This window comes from Parasteatoda tepidariorum, chromosome 11 (genome assembly GCF_982258835.1).
Source record: "Parasteatoda tepidariorum strain Cologne lab strain chromosome 11, Ptep-v5.0, whole genome shotgun sequence".
Lineage (NCBI taxonomy): Eukaryota > Metazoa > Arthropoda > Arachnida > Araneae > Theridiidae > Parasteatoda > Parasteatoda tepidariorum.
Genome location: NC_141765.1, coordinates 92043468 through 92064484, shown reverse-complemented (window position 1 = coordinate 92064484; position 21017 = coordinate 92043468).

Genomic DNA, 21017 nt, shown 5'->3' with positions numbered 1-21017 from the left:
AAAATCGTTAACTAAACTATTGGAATTTTTCAACATATATAATGAATATTAGAAATCGAGTCTGGAAATTGAAGAGCAGTATTGAATGATTTTAGTAGAATAAAAATCAAACCTGTGAATCAAATTCCAACTGTGTAGAAAGATCGGTTAATGTTCTTACTTTGGACACATCTTTCGTGTCGAAAGGTACGTTTAGTTTGATCAATATACGCCAGATCACATTGATACGAAATTTAATAAATACCCCAACTATTAAAATCAGTAATAGGATTTTTACGGTTGGTAAAATCTAGTTTATTTACAGGGGAAACTTTAAATTCAAATTTATTCTCAATTGTAGCAAAATGGGGACTGAATTTCGGATAATAAGGTAAAACAATTAAATTGTTAAAGGGTTGAAAAGATTACCCATATTTAAGCTGTCAGTCTTTAGATAAAATTTACCATTAAAAATGAAGGTGAACTGTTCTAAGCAAATGCGAGTAAGATTGACTTATTCGTGAATTTCAACTAAGCTGAAGTAGAATTCTTGTATTCTTATTTTAAGGCAATTAAAGGCACCAATAATGGGAACGTTAGTAAATAGAGATTTTACATTGAAAGGGGCAATTTTTTAGAGATAATCTATCAATAGCTCAACATACAAACAAGCAAAAACATAGGAGTTTCAGACAATAAATGAATTCATGCTAGAAAGTGGGAACAAAATTGAAACAAGATGCCTAGCTATTTTATATGAAGCTTTGCCAATATTAGAAGCAATGGGTCTAAAAGGAGTGCCAACCTTTGAACCTAATCGCAAAGTGTGACTTTGTTGGAGAATATTTCAAATAATTAGGAACATAATTATTATCAAATAATTATTTCAAATAATTAGGAATTCAAATAATTTCAAATAATTAGGAATTCAAATAATTTCAAATAATTAGGAATTCAAATAATTTCAAATAATTAGGAAATTTCAAATAACAATGCCCAGAAAGAACAATTTTGCTAAGATTATTTGTGTAAGAATATGAATCAGCAGCAATCAAATGTTGAATTGTATCTTTTTGAGGAGAACACTAAATTTAAAACCTCTTTCGATAGGAGCAACCAACTTAGATATTGATGGTAGAGCTAAGTTGTTATTTAATTTAAGCGCATTGAGTTGTTTATTATTCACTGTAATAGAAGAGAGATTGACCACAGAATTTTGTTTGACAAGGTACATGAGTATGTTTAGAATTGAGCAATTCTTTTCTAGGATTAATTTATGTCTGGAGTTGAATAAATCAGTTCTTCGCCAGGACCATTTATCAATCGAATCCAAATTGAAAGTAGAATTACCAATATTAATATGTAAGTCATGTAATTCATACTCAACAAAAGCCAACTTTTTACGGCTTTCTTGAGTAATTGTCCTTTACCGTGAAAGTTTACTATTAATAAGAATTTTATAATTTTTGTCGAGGGATGGTTAAATTGCATTTTAAATAAATGAAATTGGGACAAACTCTGATGCACCTGCAATAAATTAGGAGACTCAAGTTATTTAAGATATTACGTTTTTTAAGTTTTGGGTTACAAAACCGATTTGTATAAGATATAGTAAAGAAACAAGATTAAAACAATACAATTAAGACATTTAACACAAAAAAAACCGTTTATACCAGAATATCATATTTTGTGCTGTGTAGACTAAATCAAAAAGCAACTTGAAAAGGGCACGAATGAAAATACAAAAATTGACAAATTATAGTTTCAGTTCTATTTAGAAGATCCTTCCTCAGTGTGCTTCTAAAATTTGTTCAAATAATAGTCTCAATAGTTATCTCCTCAATGAAATGCTGCTTTACCTTAAAGCTATCACTCTACACCGTGGTTTTCCTTCTAATATTATTGATTACACCCAGAGAATCTCACAATCCACCAAACTCTCCAAATCGAATTTTAAAAATTTGATTGTTTTACTTATCATACGAAAATCAGTTCTCGATTTGCTTAAATTTTGAATCATTTTTCCCCGTAAATAAATTCAATTTTAAGCATCCTTAAAACCCCTATTATTCTGATATTAATAGCTGGGGTATTTATTAAAATCCGAAGCAATGTGGTCTTGCGTATATTAAACAAACTAAACTACCCTTAAACTTTCGACTTAAAATTCGTAGGAGCACGAATGATGATGCATCCAAAAAAAGGAAATTAACCGATCTCCTATCGCAGTTGGAATTTAAATCACAGGTGTTGAGGATTTATAATAACAGATGGCGCTGAGCGCAAACAATCTTTTTATTATTTTTTCTTCACTTCTTAAGTTTCAGTTTAGATTTAACCACTGAACCACAATGAAATAAAATCCTTTTTATTATTACAATTTGTGTAATTATTGTTGAATTCGAGTTAACAGGTTCCATTTTTCTTCCATTCAACACTGCTCTTCACTTTCCGAACTCGATTTTTGGGATTCATTATATATTTAAAAAATTTTAATAGCATAGTTAATAATCTTTCCAGTATCCCACCCTTTTCCAATATTTGGAAGTCCATTTTAATTTAATCTGTTGCCCCCTGGGGTTCCCACTAAATACCCTCACATCTCCTTCTTATCTCTCCATTGTTATTTCCTTGTTCAAACTTGTTCCTGTGTCCCCATTGGTTAAACCACTTAACACGTGTTTGTCTCATTACTACTCTACCTTTATTTGACGTTTAGATACTGAGGATGGTTCTTGTTAATGGAACTTAAACTATAGTTTGTCAATTTATGGACTTTCAATTTTGCTTTACCTTACATAGCACAACCTTTTCCTTTATTGGATCATTCTTAATGGTTTGAACGTTTGACTTGAATTATGCTAATTAATGCAGGCGATTTTTTAAGTTACGAAATCAGACATAAAAACTTACTTTCCCTGAATAAACGAATCTTTTTTTTGAACGGATTCCTGACTCTCAAAACATAAGCCGCAATTTGGAAAATATAGTCTCAATAATTTGGCCAGGAGAACAGCCGAAAGTTTGGACCTCCTACTGCCAGTTTTAATTTATGAGTACTTCAATCATATCTCGTGAAGTTATTTGACTAATTTTTGCTCACAATTTTAAAGTTTGTTCGAACAAAGTTAATTCCCAGCCAAAAATTTATTTATAATAATTTTTTTTCATTTCATTTAATAATAGACAAAAAAATTTGAACTTTAAGGTATACAAATGTTTCCATCATTTTAAAAAATTTAATTTTATATGGAAAAATACAAAATTTCAACAAAATCGATCGAGTAGTTTCTGAGTAATTAAAATATAAATATACGTCTATTTTAAAAAATCGATATTTTTAGGAACTATTAGACTGTTTTCGTTCAAATTTTTTCTTATGTATAAAATTATCTTGAAACTCAGAATTTTTTTTTCCCTTATTATAAGTAAAGAAAAATTACAAAGTGGAGGGTCCTCAATCCAAACTTGAATCAACTCTTTAACAACTTTTGAAGGATCCAAAAGCTAAACCTATGGATTGACCTATGGGGTTTTGCGGGGAAAATATTTGTTTAAGTTAAGACTGAAGTTCTGCGACGAGCAATCAACAAAGTCGAACCATTCCCTACAGAGAAACTATTTGAACTTGAATATTTTTGAATTTTTTTTACTATTTTGAACTTCAATTACATTTTTAATTTTTGCTCATTTTAAAGTTCAATACCTTCATAAAGATTAAGAAATGTTTATTCAGTAAAATTGTGATGATTTGTGCATTAAATTTTAATTATTACATAATTATCTAATAGGTAAATTTCATTAGAGAAAATTGTAAAATTCCCTAACTGAGAGGATGCAGTAATAAGTAGACACAGAAGTGTTCCTTGTTAAATAATTGTTTTTTATTAATCTGTTTGTTTTGAACGATAAAAAAATCCACTGAATCCCCGATTCTAATGGAAGAAGAAAAATTGAATGTAATGTTTGTGTTGTTTGTTAAATTTTATATTCAAAAAACTTTACTTCGCATCGAGGAAGTTTTTCTCTCTTTAAAAATAAGAAAACCTTTATAACAATTATATTTAATTGTCTTAGAAGCCGTGCTGCCCACACTAGCCGAAGAATTCGCCTCAAGACATACTATAGTTTAGCCTAATAACGGGTAATTTTTGTCAGATCTTTCACGTTTTGCGTTATTAGAAGAATACTAAAAGAAATGTAATTCGAAAGAACAAAAAAGAAATTCAATTTAGCAGCACTTTATAACAAAAATAAGCATGATTGAAGTTATCTTTTAAAAAATATGAACTTCAATATTTTATGGCAATCAATTAAATGCAATGTTTTGGTAAATATAGTAATTGAGGAGTAAATATTTAGTCACAAACTCATTTTATTAAAAATAAATGCAATTTATAAGGAATTGCTCTTCTGAATACGCTAATAATAAACAATAATTTTATTTAATGCGCCTTGTTTGAAACAGAAATAAATTTAAAATTGATCATCGTTTAACATTCATTCTTGTATGCGTTTTAATAGTTAGTATCAATATTGAATTAAAATCTAGAAAAACAAACTAAACTAAACTCAAACTAAAAAGCAAATTTGAGTAACTTAATTTTTTTTCCATGTTTAAACTTTTTGAGCTTAAAACATTCAAATATGGTTCATGGACTCACTTAAAGGAAAACAATAAAAAAAAGCGAATTAAATCACAAAATTTGAATCGATATTAAATCACAGTTTTTACAGTTCATTGATGGTAATCGTGAACTAACTCCAATTATCTGTAGTTACACTCAAAATTTCTATAAAATCAGTAGATCTTGAAGATTGTTTTTTCATATCCTCATACGAGACCTGAGATTTAAACAATGACAGAAACTACTTAGAATAATGAAGCTTAGAAGACTCATAAATGCGGTGAAGTTATTCTTAAAAAAATTTAATTTATTAAATCTGGTTAATATTTTTTTATAAATTTCAGCTTTTTTTCATACTGATGGTCATTTTATAGAATTTTTTCATATTTCTGTTATGAAACAAAAACCAAGATACTCAATTACATGATCCCATGGTTTAATTCAAGCAAAAATAGAGTTCTGCACCATATTAAACAGCTGATATAATTTTACAAATAAAAGAATGAAGATAATTATTAAATATGATAAGAAAAAAAAGTTATTAATATTTTACCATATTTCTACCAAAATTCCGTACACCATGTGATTTTTTTTACTTTAAAGGTTCATGACAATTGTGCATTTGAAACTACAAAATGACCTTACAAAGTTTTTGTAAGAAAAGGGTTACATTTGTAAATATTTTATCATTTATTATAGTTTGGAAAAAATACGATCGTACCTTTTAGTGTATCGAATGAATTCTTTTTATAATTTTCCGATGAAATCATTTAATAGTATGAATTATTCCACCTGAAAATAATGTAAAAAAATTTATCCGATGCATAAAAAGGAACGAGATGATAAGATAAAATTAACTGGAGACTGTCATTACGTCCATGTCATAGGAATGAGAGAGAACTAAATGACAGCTGCTTCCATCTATGAATTCTATACAACCAACTGTATGAAATCAAAGCAAAGTATTTTTTAAAGAGAACTTTAACAAGTGGCATACTGGACAATAATAAACCGTAATTTAACTGGCACACTAATCGAAAAAGAAACCACTTCTGCATAAAAGACCTCATTTAGCAATTCTAAAATGCTAGAATTCTCGTGATTTATGAATCCGAAATGAAATAAATTCGTAAAAAAGAAATACACTTGTCGTGACCCGCATTTTTATTAAATTATAACGATAGACATTATAACTTAATCGATATCGTTCCAGATACTTAAAGTCTATTAGCCTTGGAAAAAATAGATGCGTTACTTTCATTTGCCTAATCTGGAAACGTGAAATAGCTATTAAGGGTGTTTCAAATTCACTTACTTTTTTGAAGAATCCAATCAATGCGATCCTTTGATATCCCGGATGTTGTTTCTCTATCAAGGTTCTTTTTTCCAGAAAACTACAACAAAACGTAATAAAATAAGTGGACTCTATAGATTCAAAACAATTTTTTTTTATTCATTGGAAATTTTTATGAGCTTTCTGTCATTGTTATGAGATCAAACTGAAAAATCAGAAATTTTGACAGTGGCGAAAGCAATAGATGTCTTAAGAGCCAACGTCCAATATATTGGACAGCATAATTTTACTACTTATAAATTATTATGATATTTTTATGTTTATATGCCTTAACAAAGCGATTATTTATGTAAAAAAAATTGTTGGTTTAGCAGTTATAACTTTTAACGATAGTGCAAAAAATAAAGTAAAAGTATGAAATTTCACTTCTTTTAGACAGTTTCCTGGCATGTCTTATTATTTGAAACCTTTATAGTTTATTTCATGGAAAAATTGTGAATTTATAATTTTTTTTTTTTGCCAAAATTAATAATAAAGTGAATCAGTCTCAGAATAATCAGCGGATTTTTTTTTTATTTTTGTAACTATACGAGGGTTGCTATTTATATTTCTGGCCTTGGCAACAGTAAGTGTTTCTAGGCGACCGCAGACGATTTTAATCGAAAGTTTGATATTTTCAAACATAAATTCAGCAGACGATTTACCATTATAGCTTCATTTGTGTTGTTGACAGTAAATTGAAAAGTTCTTCTCTTTCAAAAAATGAAATCGAATCGTGAAAATTTTCGTGCCATTATTTTTCATAACTTTCGACGTGGATTGTCAAGACAAGAGTGCTTCGATGAGCTCAATTCTTTATTCAGCGATAAAGCGCTATCCTACAGCACTGTAAAAAACTGGTATAACGAATTTAATCGTGGTCGATGTTTGATCCAGGACGAATCCCGTGCAGGTCGTCCAAAATCCGTTGTTGTGCCAGAAAAGATCGATGCTGTGTTTGAACTGATAAAGCAAGATCGTCATGTGACATACCGTGAGATAGAGGCGTCTTTGGACATTAGTATGATTAGCATCAATAAAATATTGCATGAACATTTGAGCGTAAAAAAAATTTGTTCGCGTTGGATCCCGCATAATCTGACAAACGCTCAAAAAAAGGCTCGTGTCGATTGGTGCAAGGAAATGTTGGAAAAATACGTTCAAGGTACATCAAAGGCTGTGTATAACATCTACACAGGTGACGAATCATGGATCTATGCATATGAGCCCGAAACAAAACAGCAATCAACTGTATGGGTCCTCCAAGACGAGGCAAAACCAACAAAAGTTGTTCGAGGAAGAAGCACATCGAAACAAATGATTGCCTTTTTCTTCGGCATTAACGGTCATGTGGCAACAGTGGCGTTAGAGCAACGCAGGACGGTCAATTCTGAATGGTACACGATCATTTGTTTGCCAGAAGTCATCGGAGAAATTCGAAAAAAGCAGAAGAACAGGGGAATCATTCTTCATCATGACAATGCGAGCTCTCACACAGCGACTCAAACAAAGGCATTTCTGACGGAGCGAAAGATCGAACTGATGGGACATCCGCCGTACAGCCCTGATTTGGCACCCAATGACTTCTTCTTATTCCCACACATCAAAAATAAATTACGTGGACAACGATTTTCGACCCCCGAAGAAGAGGTTGATGTATTCAAAACGCATGTTTTGGAGTTACCTCAATCGGACTAGAAAAAGTGCTTTGAAAATAGGTTCAAACGCATGCAAAAGTGTATTGATCATCATGGAGAATATTTTAAAAAACAATAAAACCTATTTCGATCCAACATGTTTGTTTTTTCATTATTAGGCCAGAAATATAAATAGCAACCCTCGTATAAGCAAAAGTCGATTTATTTTAATTTACAAATAAAAGATACTTAATAGGCTTCAACGTACGTTTCTGTTTCTTCATTAGTAATATTTTTATTTTAAAAAGATAAAATAAGGTCCTTTGTGCTTTGATTATTATTATTTGCAACTGCATTACCATTATTCTATTTATTTTGATTTATAAAAGAAAAAAAGTTTTCATTAGGTTTTAACGAATGCTCTTGTTTCTTTGGAAGCAATACTTTTATTTCATTAAGATAATCAAAATACGATGGACATTTTTTGCATTTTTATAACTGCATAACCAAAAGTATTTATTTTGATTTACAAAAGAAAGAATTTTAATTAGCTTCAACAAAAGTTTTTATAACTATTTTTTCTCAAATGGGGATGTTATTTCAATCCTCCACGGGTTATGTTCTATAAACAATTACTAGATGTTCAGAAACATATTTCATCTTAATAATTTTTAAATTTTATGTTTTGATGACATTTGTGAGCGATCAGACTTATTTTTAACAAGAGATAAGAAAATATTTAAATATTTATATTTTATTGTATAAATGCAGCGTAGAAGAGAACAAACTTAAGCTACTGTATTGTAAACAATTTACTGACGATTTCCAAAATGCACCAAATAGCTGTTTTTGGACTCAAAAATAATTCAAATATGGTGTGAATGCACGTGAGATTGGTGTCTTTACTTTAAGTGTTTTAATATCATCCTACAAATTGTCTATGAAAACTTGATTTGGTGTTAATATTACTTCTATTCTACATCATATTTGGAGAAATGTTATATCACAGATTTAATAATGTAGAGATAAACCAAAGGACTACAATAAAATGTAAAAGCAAATGAAAAGAAAGTTTGAAAAGAATGATTTTTGAAGTAAATGTATGTTTTTAAAATATTATTATCTATTTTAAGTTGTTAAACAACGTTCCATATTCTGACTTTTCAATGTTATGAGGATTTCAGTGTCTCCCCTTCTAGTTTGTAGTATCAATGCTTGATTGTAAACAAATACAAAAGTTATTTTCTCTGCGAAATAAATAAGTTTCGTTCGGAAAAAAAGTAAATATAAAAGAGCAAGATTTTGTTTCTAGAAAATTTAAACAACCAAAATGATTCCCTATCTTAATCATTAAAGTTAATTCATTTATACCTTCTTAAAAAATATACTATATTTCAAACCTAAGTTGAGTCAAAGTTGTCTAAATTGTGTAATCTAAGCCCAGCATCAAAAACCATTGTATTGATCCGTAACATCACGAGAAAAAAATCTATACAAAACGTGTTTGTATTGCAATTTACAGGTTATAAAGAAGACAAGAATAATATTACAATACATGATGAAATAAGAAAGTGCTTAATGGAAACGTTTGTTTTGAAATTTATAAATTGAAAAATTCTGTAACAGTGAATTTTAAAAGGAAAAATATTATTCGTTTCCATTACTTTTTATTTTATTGAAATGAAACTAAATTTAAAAATTAATTTTATTAAATAAAATTTGTTAGTAAATAAATTTAAAAAAAAATCTAAAACTTGATTTATTAAAAGATATACCTGAAATAAAATAATTTTCTATTAACATGATGTTCCAAAAACTAAAGCATAACATGAGAGAAGCTTACGAAATGGAATACGTGAACTCGGACGTTTTGTTACAGTTGCTCTTACACTTTTTTTTTTAAAAGAAAGAAGAAAAAAACCGGTATAGCACAATATATCCGCAAACTGAAAGCATGTGAATAATGCAGAAGAGATCGTTTTTATTCATTTTTTTCTTCTTTTTTTAATTTTGGCTCAATTTTCTATGGCCCTACACATTTATCGCTCAATTTTCCCTGTATAAATGATTTATTGCTGTTGCAAAAAATTTACTTTATCTTATGACTAAAATTATTTTACACCAAGGACAGGAAACACCAAGAATGGTTTTTAAAACTCTGCACAAACTAGCCATTTTTGATATTCAGTAAGACTAAAATTTATTATTTCAATAGGATAAGACGCAGATAAGAGTCAGTAAAAGCATTTTTACGATAAACGAAGAATAACTAATTCAATAATCGTTAACTTAAAATTATTTTGTAAATACACAAAGAGAATCTTACAATAGAGATTGTTTAATAGAGAGTCAATGACGATTACAAGATTTAACTATAAATTATATGCTTGATTAAGTCTTTTCTTGTTCAGCTTTAAGGTGTCACGCTACCCCTTCTAGAGGTAACCGTTACTAGGGCTGATATTTCTTACTCATTGTTTTTCATACCATGTGTAAAATTTATTTCATACACTGTGGTAAATTTAGTGTTGAAAAAGTTTGTAAACTTTTTATTTCATATTGATACCAAATCGAGTGTTTTTACGAACTTCAAAGTTTACACCAATAATTGATAAAGTTATCTGCGGCACGTTAGTGAGGACTGCTGTGTTTTTCGTAAATTTTGCGAATAATGAGTGACACTATTCAACTAAATTCTTACGTGAAATGAATATGTTTTAAACGTATAACAAATGATTTCGAACATGAGTAGAAGTTTAAAGGCGAATAACTGTGTAATTTCAAAACATTGACAGTACGTTTTATTTACATGAAATGTACTTCATGTCGGATTTAATTTACAACCTTGTAGCAGTATTTTTAATATTAAAGAAGTTCCAATCCTCTTTCTAGATTGATAAAAAATATTGATCATTGTCGATTATTTTCCAAATAGTTTCAATTTTTGTCGGATTGATTTGACCTACTCATATAAACAGTTATAAAATGTATGCACGATTTTAATCTCATGAAATTTACGTAAATCTGTCTATTGTATAAAACAATTTTACAGTACGTATTTCATTTCCATTCACTTCGGATTTGTTCGAATTTATGCTTTCTCTGCTGTGTGTATGTTTGATTAAATTATATTTTAAGAAATATTCCAAATCTGCATCCTAAATTTATGATTCTCTTAAATTTGTATTGTAATTTTACTGATCATATCCTACTGTAATCATAAAGTTCGGTGCTACTTAATAACAAACTATTCACAAGGAACATTCCTTTTACTACACTAGGGTTCATCTTTGGTTTTAGTGAATTGAACCACTTCAGGGTAAATTATCATATCCTGCTCTAACTATAAAGTTCAGAGCTACTGAATAGCAAACTATTCACGAAGAACATGTTTTACTACACTTGGGTTCATCTTTGGTTTTAGTGATTTCAGCCACTTTAGTGTAAAGTATCATATCCTACTGTAATTATAAAGTTCGGTGCTACTGAATAACAAACTATTCAGAAGGAACATTCTAGATGTTTCACTACACTAGGATTTATCTTCGATTTTAGTGAATTGAACCACTTTAGTGTAAAGCATTTTTGGTTTTCAGATACACGAAAATTTTTAACGGCGTATGGACAAAATAAATACTTACAATTTAATAGTAATTATTACTATACAAATTATCAAAAACAACCATTTTTACCTTGATTATATTGTTAGGTTCCACAAAAGAAGAGTATTGTTGTCTATAAAAAGTTTCTTTAATATTTGATTTTTTAAAGAGAAAAATTTGAAACATGAAATTATAAAATTAGAGGAAAAAACAATTTACTGTTTTGAGTGATAAATTCAATAGTCATACATTATTCTTCCTTTTACATGTATTATTTTATGTTATCAATTTATTAGCTGATTTAAAAATCTTAGGAGAAATTGTTTTAAATATTTTTTTTATAAACATTTTCAGCTTCATTTTTCCAATCGTAATATTTATTGCGATTTTCGACACATTTTTCGAGATTCTTTAAAAAAATTTTACCTGAGCATATATTTTCAGTATCTCTTTAGTATTTATCATTACATTATAAGCAGTACATTACTTATCTTTACAGTATTCGGTATTTTCAGTATTTATATCTCTGTAGCGAAAGTAAAATAGAAAAACTGTCTTATGTATTTATTTTATTCATATCCGAAAAAAATTTATTACAGACAAAATAGATTTGCGAATGACATTTTTGGTATCTTTAAAATTAGATACATAAATGGACAACAAATTGATAAAATATACAAAAGCATATGTAGCAAATTACCTCGTTAGAATGTCTAACAAAATTTTGATGCATGAAAAACAATTGAGGCAAAAAAATAAAATGCTGAACTTGAGTGACTAATTGCTCACTGTATCAAAAAGCGAAAATTGATAAATGTTCATTAGAATGCATTTTAAATATGCATTTATTTGCATTCGTTAAATATTAATAATTACGTTAATTTCGCTAAATATTAATAATTCGTTAAATATTAATATTAATAATTGCTTTCTAAATTACATTTATATGTTTTATAGTGCTTTATTTACACAGGGTGTCCAAAGATTATTAGGACAAACTTTAAAGGGAAAGAAGGGAACATCATAAGCATTCAGAATTGCATATTGCTATTGTTGTTTAAGGGGGACAACACACAGACTGTAAAAGGAAAGATTTTTTAAGCAATTTTGCATCTGTTGTGATAAACTTAATACATTTTTTTATCTCACTGTACAGAGCGCCAAAAAAAACGGACCACCCTAAATAACTTTTGATCTAATGATCTGATCTTTACGTTTTAGGACCTAATCTTAATGGTTTGAAGGGTGACCTCAAATATGCTAATTAATTAGTGCAGACGATATTTTATGTTACGAAATCAGACATGAAAAGGCATTTTCTCTGAATAAACATACCTTTTTTTCGACGGATTCGGAAATATAGGGGGTAGCCACAATCTGTTAAATATGGTAAGTTTGGTCAGGTCCAAAGTTTGAACCACTTAATGTTAATTTTATTTTTTGCGTAATTCGCAATATCTCCAGATTTTTAAAGTGAATTGAAAAATGTTTGCACAAAATTATAAAATTAGTTTTTCCAAAGATAATTCCATGAAAAAAAAATTTATTTTAGTAAATATTTATTATTTTATTTATTAATAGTTGAAAAACTTTTGAATATTATGGTCTACAATTTTTTATGTGTGATTTTAGAGGTTTTTTTTCAGTGTGTTACTTTACATGGCAAAACTCAATTTGGGTGAAATCAGCTGAATAGTACCTGAGAAATCAAATTTTAAGCAAAATGTCACTCGAGATATGGCGATTTACACAAAAAGTAAAATTAGCATTAAGGGGTCCAAACGTTGGATCGCCCTCCTGACTAAACTATTAGCCATATTTCTCGAAATAGGGCTGCCCCCTATATTTTAAATGTCAGACATCCGAATCCATCGAAAAAAAGGTATGTTTATTCAGAGAAAGTACGTTTTTGTATCTGGTTTCATAACTTAAAATATCGTCTGTACTAATTTTCGAGACCACCCCACCGAACGATTAAGTTATTGTCCTAGAATGTGAAAATTCGATCATTACATCAAAAGTTATGCAGAGAGGCTAGTTTTTTTCCCCGACGTACTGTACAGTGAGCAAAATGAAAAAAGATATCACCCTGAATAACTTTTGTTCTAATGATCTGATATTCACGTACTAAGTGTCAATCTTATTGGTTCCTGAGGGTGATTTCAAATATGCCAATTAATTAGTGCTGACTGTTATTAATATCATGAAATCAGACACAATAATGCACTTTCACTGAATAAACATTTATTGGCATATTTGGATTTCTGATCCACAAAATAGTTATCTGGAAATTGTGATCTTAAAATTTTATTCAGGAGAGCGATTGAAAGTTTCACTTTTTGCGTATTCAATCATATCATTAAAACTAATAACGCAATTTTTTTTTAAATTTTTGCTCAAGAAATTCGTTTACCCAAAGATACCTTGATGCAAAAAGATAATTTTCAATAATTAATTATTTTTTATCATTTAATTTAATACTGGACAAAAAGTTTGAATTATGAGCAATAAATTATACCAAATTAACACCAAATTATTACCAAATTAATCTGCGTATTTTTCTAAACAGAAATTTCAATTTTCTTTTTCATTTAATAAAGGCTGAAGAAAATTAAAATTTATTATTTTCAGAAAAATATATAATTTGGTGACAATAAAACAAATATCTACATGGAGTGATTAATGCCTAAAGTTGGTAAAATTACAGGTACTTGACTTTCGCAAATCTAACGTAAATTTTATTCATGATTTTTTGTTGTTTTGACTGGATATCGGTTTCTTATTTTGATGACAAATTACTTTTTAAGTCATATGCAAATTTATACTTAATTTTGTAAAGAGACTTGAATAAAATATTATATTTAACGATTGTCAAGTTTCATAAAAACATGTTTTTGATTGAATGCGGTTATACATCTGCTTTTTTAATTTTAGTTTTCAATTTATTCATTCCATAAGTGATTCAATTTCAGTAATGTGCATAGTTATGCATTTATTAGGAATAATATATTTATCAATTATTCAATATTTTAATTACTAAACAGTAAAATTATAAACTAGTTATGTAAAATGTATCATCTTAAACCAAACTCTTGTGCCGTTAACGACGGTAATCGGTAATATTGTTGATGTTTTAAAAATCGCTACTATGAGTATAAAGAGCTGTCGAATATGTAGCCAAAATGTCTAAGCATCTTAAAACATCTCGGATATTAAGATATAATATACATCTTAATTTCCTGGCCACGTGTGATTCACAGAACTATTCAGCCAATTATTTTATTAATTTTTTTCTCTTTCTTTACGTTACCACGTAGATTTTTCCATTAACATATTAATCTATTTTAATTTTTATTTGCACTTAATGTTTCTCTTTAAATTAACACTCGTCTTATATAATTACCAAGTTTTTTTTTAGTCTCAGAGCTATAGTTTAGTAGCTGATAAGAATTAAAGAATATTTTGCTGTATTAAAATTACTCCGTGCAAAATGTCTGACTGTTGGTATTAAATAAGTGTCCCTTTTCTCTAAGAATGAACAAACAAATTATTTATTTGTTTAATTTGTAAAAAGTAAATACATGTTAGTGCAACTCAAAATCCCACCACTATTTGCTTTGTCTTTTAAATGAAAAAATTCGAAAAGCAATTTTATTTTGAAGTTTAAACTTATATAATACACCGTTAACTTTAAGGGAACTTCTTTTTTTTAAAAAAAAGATGTTGAGAAAATTTACTTGCGCTAAAATTAGTTTTCAACTTTAGCACAATTCACAACTTAGTATTATAGTATAAATTTGCTACTAGGAAAATTCCTTATTTTGTTAAACAACAAATATTAAAAATTAAAGTTGTAAAAAGATTAAGAACCCGTGCGATTTTTAGAATCCTCATCAGATTTGAAATATGTAATAAAAATACGCAATTTTTAAAACTACTTAAAAAAAAATGGGTTAGATAGAGGCTTTTACAGAAACTATAAATGCAAATTTCTCCTACATTTCGTCATAAGAGGATAGGAATGAAACGGCAACCTTCGCAATAATTTCATTATTTCCAGAATTGAACAAAACATATTATTGCTTGTAAGCTAAAACGAGAAACAACTATTATCATTTATTTAAGCTTATTCCATTAATTTGTTAATAGAGGTACCAATGATAAGGATAGGGGTTGGTTGGTATCAACTCTTATACTACACTGTACACGTTACGCCAAACTTTGGTATTCATTTGCTAGCTACATAAAGTGGTGCTCAGTTTTACTATATATTGGTGCTTTCACTAGCTCCAAATAACGGGAGAAAGTTGCACCAAAAAAGGGTATTTTGAAAAAACCTAAAAACAGAGAAAAGTTGCACGAAAAATAAGTGTTTTGAAGGGAACTAAAATCATAAGAAGGATGCATTATGATTTGGTATTTCTGAAGGAAACTAAAAGCGAGGAAGGTTGCACCATTATTGGGTATTTTTAAAGTACTAAAAAGCAGGTTAAGGTTGCACCATTATTAAGCTATTTTAAAGAACCAAAAAGCAGAGAAAGTTATCATTAAAAGTAATCATTATTAAGTATTTATAAAAAAGGAGAAAATCGTATCATAAATTGATTTAAAATTTATTAAATTGTATTAAAAATTTATATAAAAGAGTAGATTGGTCAACCCCCAATCTTGAATTAAGGAAACATTCCAATATTAATCACATTGGCTTAAGGAAATAATACATTTGAAGTAAATTAAGAAATGTAAAAATAATTACATAACTTGGAAATAATTTCTGTATGTTTTTATACAGATCCAGATCAATATTCAAACATAATTTTTTCATTTACAATTACCTTCATGCTTGCATACATAGACAGAATGAAATATTTGTTATGCAAAATAATAATCTTAAAATTTAAGTATATTATACTTTCTACATATTTTTACATATCACAGCATCCATGAGAAAAATACAAAATATTAACTCAAAAATATAATAGGTAAGTATATTTTTGTTACTAAGAGAGTACATTGAATTGAAAATTATTTTAAATTTACGGTAATTTTTAAAAAAAAATTATGTCAGCATATGCCTATATGTTTAAAGTTTTAAAATTCGGAATTATCTGAAAGTAATTTTCAATATTTTAATAAGATACAAAACTTCTTGATATACTCTGCCTCATCTGAATTAAAATTTAAAATATAACTAAATTACTTATTCACAAACACAATTTATAACTTGATAAAAAGATTAAAAATTCACTTAGTTTGGAAAAAAATTACTATCATTTTTTTACAAATTATTATTAATACAATATTTTTATTACACATTTATTATTATATGTCTTTGCGATTTATATCATTTTCATAGATCAGATTTCTAATGCTTTTAGGGTTTTCAGAGTAAGTTTATATTTGCAGGATATTGTCTGGGTGGCTTAAGTGGTAAGAGTTTGGTTTCTAAAGTAAAACTAAGTTTCCAAATTTGATTCCTAGACCTAATCCCAAAATTTCTTTAATACATAACGTTTTCTCCATAAAACAGGAAAGAACAGAAAGAGAAAGGTTCTAATCCTAAGGATCCCACAAAAGGAGAATATTTTTGATAAAAGTGTTTGATTAGTACTGATTTAAAATAGCTTGGTTTTTCACTAAAATGTTTTTATTTTAAAGTTTTCATACGGCGACTATTACGTTGTCTTAATTTTAACTTTCACTTACTTTTTTTACAACGCTTCTAAAATATATTTTAATGAGCAGTATCAACTTAGATGATATTGACTTTTAGAACTGATAAAAACTACCTTTTTGCTGTTGATATTGTTTCGGTGTTTTTACGAGCACGTATAAATTCATCATACCAGTCAATAATAGTTTATTTTCCTAGTGCAGACTCTCCATAACGCTCATCAAGCCACGTTCTGGCTTCAATAATATTTTTTCACATCAAAAAACAATGTTTAATTAACACACCTAATTCGTTTATATCCATTGTTTTAAAATTTACAAAAACGGAGTCACTAAAACCGCTATAACCTTTAAACTAATAATAAGAATGTCATGAAATTTTGACATGTATTGTCTGAAAGATGCAAAAATTATATGGGATTGTCATCAGTGTTGTGTGTAAGACTTATTGAATTATGTGTTATAAAATGAATAGATATTAATTTACGAAATTAAGATGTAATTAAGACTTTTCAATGGTGGCCAAGCTCCTTAAGAGTCGAGCCATTTTTCAAAATTTGAAATTTTTCGCGAGCCGGAATTAAATACGTATTTAAAAGGTATGCAATAAAGGTATTAAAATTTTTTTTTACATAAACTATATTTATGTAGAACATGTAAGTAAAAGTGCAAAATATGTGTATTGAATTTAAATATTAAAAATTAAACACATTTATTTGACTTCTCTTGAAAAATTTTTAAAATTTGATGAATAATTGGTGACAGCGCTTCTCAGTAATTCTGTGAGATGCTGGTTAGTTAATACTGATCGGTGTTTGAATTTCACATAAGTATTAAAGTTTTAAAGTGGAATAAAATGATTCACATAAGTACATTGTTCCGAATATTGAAATAATTCTACAATCAGCCTTTCTTAATTCAGGATACTTCGATTCTGGTACAAATTTCCAAAATTCAGTAATCGACGTCGACTTATATTTTAATCTTCTTGCATCTCTATTAATTCTAATTCTTCAGATGCTTTTTGGGTCATAATTATATTGGAAATGGAAAACACTCACCTTGAATAGAGCAACGTTGCACTTAGTCTTTCATATTTGTTCTCAGTAATTTAAAAGACATTTTGAAACACATACGGAACGATGATAATTTTTTAAAAATATAATAGCACAAAAATGAAAGAAAAGGGAACTCGGGTACATTTATCAAGAGCCACAAATAATTCTTCAAAGAGCCGCATGTGGCTCGCGAGTGGCAGGTTGGCCACCCCTGTTATATATAGTGTTTATGAATTTAAGATCTGTTTTGTGCTGTTTAAGGCATTTTAGAGGAAGAATTTCTATAGAGCAAACTTTTACCGAGTGACTTTGTTTCATAGAGGCTGTAAGGCGTGTGGCATAATATAGACAAAATGGACGATATGTAGTGAATCATCCACTATCATTTTTACGCATGGGAGAATCTTACTTTTTATAAATTGTATTAAAGATAAGAACAAACATATATTTTTTTTAAATAAAGTATGCATTTTTTCCTACAAATAGTGATCACGCAAACACCAATAATTTTAAATGTTTATCACCAAGGAAACTTAAAAAGGCGATCGAAATCTATTTTTCTACGTTCCAAATAAAAATTTTAGGTATTCCACTTCCTGTTCAATTTGCGTCTGCAGGATTTGTACGCACCAGGAAAAAATTAAAAAGGGGTAGTAATTTTTTTTCTGGTGAACCTTGCTTTTCTTACTTCGAGTGTCCTTGATTTCAAAAAGAAGAAAATCTTAGATAAGTAAATCAAAGGCCATAAATTATACTAATCCAAGGGGCTATTTATGTGAAGCCTCCAAAGCATTGTTTTTTAAAGATACACCTCCGTACAACATCTAAATTCAATGGATGAACGTTTAAATAGAAAGGGGGCAATTTCAAGAAAAGGTTATTGGCAAGGTTTTAAAACTAGACCAGTAGCTTGATTTTTATTTCTTTTTTTAAATAGTATTTTTTCTTAAACTGTTGAGAGGATCTTCTCAACTATTTCCTCAGATTGTTACATTTAAATTAAAGATTATTATACATAAAGATCAAAAAAATTTTATTGTATTAACAAATTGTTGACCTTATGACGAGTTAACTGGTCTTTGAGCGATATAGAATATTCCAAAGTTAAATATTCTTTCATTCAGTATAAATAAAATGTATTGGAGTTTGCTTAGAATTTCTATATTCAATTACAAAATAGTTTTCTGTGACATGACATAGTTTCTGTGCAAAATTGTCTAGCAACAAATGTAAAAATACAGAATCACAGGTTTTGATTCTATTAGGATAAAATTTAGATCATTTCGCAAGGTTACCATAGTATCCATAAAATTACTTTTTGATCTTCTTATTCAATTATTGGCTTACTATAAAAACTCGTTAAATGTTTTTAGCCAAGGAAATTAATTTTAGCAATAATATGAAAAATCTTAATACTCTCTTAGAATTTTAAATAGTATTTATTATTTTAATAGCATATGTTGAGTGAATAAAGTTGTTTTAATTGAAAGTAAATATACCTGATTAAAAAGAATATATTTACCTTTCAATAAATACTAGATGGTGACTAAATATCATAAAAATATATATCTATAACAATAATATTGCACGATTACTTTTTAATATCCATAATCTTAATAAAATAGATTTAAAAAATACCGTTCAATGAAACGTACATAAATCAATTACATATGAACCTTTAATTATTTTACGACAACCAAAGAAATCTGAAAAATCTAAATTGGAAACAGGGTCGTAACATGGGATGTTCAAAGAGAATGTGCGTCATCAAATTTATTTTACTTTCAAATCATGAATTCAAAAATACTTGATTGCCATTTTGAGAGGATTATTCGAATAAAAGATATTTTTTTGGTTCGGTTCTAAGTCACAAATGTTTTGTTTATACTAAATTATCTTTGAAATAATGAAAACATTATAAACGCCTTAATATATATCAAAATTTAAAAAAGAGAATTTTATTAAAGAAATAATTTTTGATATCCCATAGTTAATGTCAGTGTCATACAATAACTATTTTATGTAAGTGCAGTATTAAGATATCATATATGTATTTAGCGATGTCTCGTGACTCATTATTTTAATGCAGGGTTGAGCTGGTTAGTTTAAACCTAACGATTTTTAAAAAAAAATCTTTTGAATAATATTTTTCATATTTTTTTATTCAGAGGAATGAACTTTTCACGCAATTTTGAGTTTAATTGCTGAAGTGAATTTACGTCACTTCAGAGAAACATAAATATGCAATTTTAAAATGTTTACATATCATTACGTTCCTGAAAAAATGTCCATTTAAAATAAATTAAAGTGAGCAAGTTTTATAGGGTAAACTAACCAGTGAAGGAACACTTAAACTTCGCTTGCCTTTTAAAAAATCATAATAATTTCAAAATTCGTAATTTTAGTTAAATGACAGTGTCAACATATTTGTTACTAATTGCAAACTATGTAAAAAAAATTGTAGAGAGCTTACATTATATTGTTTTAAAGTTTTGGAGGTTCAAATAACAAGTAGTAAGGAGACCAAGTGAAGGAACAGTTCTTACCAGTGAATGAAAACAAAATTTCCCTGTAAAGGAACACTTAATTTTGGTTATTTTTTAATGCTCTTTATGAATTTATATGCCATACAAATATCTAAAAACAAGCCTATTCTTGAAATTATAACATACAAATACTTGGAAAATGTTAACTTTTTTTTTATAATCATGAACTGAAAATTAAGGTGCCAACATATTAATACATACTGTTCATTCACTGGGAAATCTATGCCCAGTAAAAGAAAATGCCTGTTCCCTCGCTGGTTAGAAGTTGTTTTTTGTATTTTAAACATAATTTTGATGCGGAACATCACTAAAGGTACAAGAAAATTAAAGTTTTTCTTTTATTTTCATTAACTTAGAAAAAAAAACAGTAAAGGAACACTTGTTCCATCACTGGTTTTTCATCGTTTGGTATCCAGTAAATAAACGCCCCCTTATCTCAGTACTTGCTTATGCTATGATGCTTAAAATAAATAAAACGTAACTTAAACAGCTATATTTTGAATTATTTTTCACAGTGAGAAAAATAAAACTACTACATACAATTAATTCCATTTTAAACAG